Consider the following 3,153-nt stretch of genomic DNA (forward strand, 5'->3'; position numbering starts at 1 on the left):
CTCCTCCAACACCATAACTCAAAAGCATCAATTCTTCTATGGTCTTCCTTATTCACTGTCCAGCTTTCGCATGCATATGAGGTTATTGAAAATACTATGGCTTGGGTCAGGCGTTCCTTAGGGGCTTGTTTGCCTAGATACACCAAACACATTGTATTGTCCTGATAGTGATTGTTTTTCAATAGAACAAAGACACAATGTTTTAAAAAACAACAGTCAAGGGGACTTTTCACAGGTATGGCAGACTAGGAAAAAGGCAAGAAGATAATGGGTAACTGTCCTTCATCTGCAAGACTTTATCAAGAGCACGAGTTGCCTGAGCTAAGACCCTTAGGCCCTTTTCATGAACCCCTATGAAGATTTACTTTTCCTGAATGCAAAATATCCCTTTTCCTGTCCTGGAATTCTTACACTGACCGGCATTGGTTGTTGTTATTGTTATGTGCCATGGAGTCAGTTCGGACTCATAGCGACTCTATACAGGGTTTCCGAGGCTGTAAATCTTTACGGGAGCAGAAAGCCTCATCTTTTTCCCATGGAACAGCTGGTAGTTTTGAACTGCTGACCTTGCGATTCGCAGCCCGATTTGTAACAACTACGCTACCAGAACTCCTTGACCGGCATTGGTAGACATATCAAAATTGTGTCAGGTGCTCAAGGTGGCATTTGGTATTAAGGCTGGAAGATTTAGATTTCAGACTCTAAGGCATGGGTAAAGCCCTTATAGTATATGTTGTTGTTATTGTTAAGTGCTATAAAGTTTGATCCAACTCATAGAGACCCTGTATAGGGTTTCCGAGGAGCAGCTGGTGACTTTGAATTTCTAGCCTAGCAGTTCAAACTGACCTTGTGGTTCAGTGCTTATCCTACAATGCCACACTGGAACTCTTGTCTTCTAAGTTGTTGTTGTTGTGCCATAGAGTTGGTTCTGACTCATAGAGACCCTCTAGGGTTTCCAAGGAGCAGAGAGTGGGTTGGAACCACAGACTTGTGGTTAACAGTCCAGTGCTTATCCTACGGCACCACACAAGAACTCCTTATCTTATATTTTGTTGTTGTTGTTGTTGTTAAGTGCCGTCGAGTTAGTTTCGACCCATAGAGGCCCTGTATAGGGTCTGGCTGGCTAGTCAGTTAAACAGGGAACTTCAATGCCATTCAGGACAATGATAGGACAAAAAGGAGAAAATAAAAGACTTGCTTTTATATATTCACTGCTGTGAAGTGCCATTGAGTCTTTTCCAACTCACAGTGCTCCTGCATAGGGTTTCTGAGGAGCAGCTGGTGAGCTTGAACCACCGACCTTGTGATTAAATGGACCTTGCATTCCAGCACCAGCACATTAACCCGCAACACCACACCAGGACTAACTCTTTTATATTTGTTGTTGTTATGTGCCTTGGAGTCGGTTCCGACTCATAACATCCCTGTACAGGGTTTCCGAGGCTGTAAATCTTTACGGAAGCAGAAAGCCTCATCTTTCTCCCGCGGAATAGCTGCTAATTTCGAACTGCTGACCGTGAGATTAGTAGCCTGATTCGTAACCACTATGCTACCAGAGCTCCTTACTCTTTTATATGTTGTTGTTGTTGTTATGTGCCGTGGAGTCGGTTCCGACTCATAGCGACCCTGCACAGGGTTTCCGAGGCTATTAATCTTTATGGGAGCAGAGTGCCTCATCTTTCTCCCGCGGAGCAGCTGGTAGTTTCGAACTGCTGACCTTGCGGGGCTACGAACCGCAACCGATTCGTAACAGTTTTAAATGATAGCAGGATAGTCAAGTATTCACTAAATACCAGTTGCCATTGACGCATTTCTGAATCATGGTGACCCCATGTATGTCAGAATAGAGTTAACTCTTTGCACCACTCAGGGACTTGAAAACATGAAAATCTTGAGATAAGTTGCTATGAGAAAAAGAGACTTTAGAAGGACTTTCAGTGAAATAAGACGTAAAACGCAGAACTAGAATCCTCTATTGTTGTTTTTATCTAGTTTGATTATTTGCTCAGTTTGATGAAGGAGAGCAAGGGACTGTGTCTATCTTGTTTATGCCCAAAGCCAAGCTCAATGCTGGACAAGAGTAGGTTTTCCTCAAAAATGTGCTGGATGAACTCATAGTGGGCTCTTTGATTGTCTCATGCAGTTCTGAAGCTCTAACCATGTTTTCCCTAGGTCTTTGATCCACATAAAATTGGAAAATAAAGTATTAAGAGAAAGCATCTTTCAATTTTGTTGGGTAGCAGAATTGCAGAACAGTAAATTGACTCTGATAGAGAAAAGGTGGGAGCTTCCTATGGGAGCGAAGGGCATGGATGCAATCAAGAGCAAAGAAAAGGACAAGCTCCCTGGAGTACAGAAAGATTGCCTCTCCTTGCATATGATTTCAGCTTGAGGAAACAGCCCCATTTGCCTGGATGACTAAAACAGGACCATCCTTTTGGGGCCAGTCAAAGAAGGCTGAGGAGGGAGAGGAGGCTGGCTTAGATCACACCTGTTGCTACAGCCCCGCCCTTTCAAGTAGGGACTCTCCATGCTCACACCTCACCCATTCTACTGGGTGCTTTCCTCTATTTCATTTCTAGACTCCTAGCATGGCATTCCCTAGTGCCAACATGCCATTCTCTCATCATCCCATTGGAATGAATAGCACTTTCTGGGCATACTTTTCAAACAGAATCAAGGTTCACATCTCCTTACAGATGGCAAGGAGAGGAGAGGAGACAGGCATGGAGAGTCCAAATCTTCAGATAACTCAAACCAGTCACGTATGCATGAGGCTATGGTCAGACACGTTCTACAATCAGGTTTCCCAAGGGACTTTCCTTTGCAGACTCCCAGACTTTCAAAAATGCTTGTACCCCCATCACAATATGGGGAGTAACTGTGCCTATCCTAAGGAAGTCATCATTACAGAGATTAACATAGCACCTGCAAAAAGAGTTCTATTATCTGTTTCCTCATCAAAATATAGGCTCCAGGAAATATCACCATTAGGCAATCTGTGTTTGACTGTAAAAAGAGAATTCTAAACCTTGCCTGACCTTGTCTTTGAAGAAGAAAGAAAGAAAGTAAAAATACAGGTTTTCTCTCCCTGGAGAGAAAGATGCAATAGTAAATCAGATACCCTGGTTGTGACTGCAAAATTTGTCCCAC

The sequence above is a fragment of the Chrysochloris asiatica genome, unplaced genomic scaffold (assembly GCF_000296735.1).
Source record: "Chrysochloris asiatica unplaced genomic scaffold, ChrAsi1.0 scaffold00081, whole genome shotgun sequence".
NCBI classification, from domain to species: Eukaryota; Metazoa; Chordata; class Mammalia; order Afrosoricida; family Chrysochloridae; genus Chrysochloris; species Chrysochloris asiatica.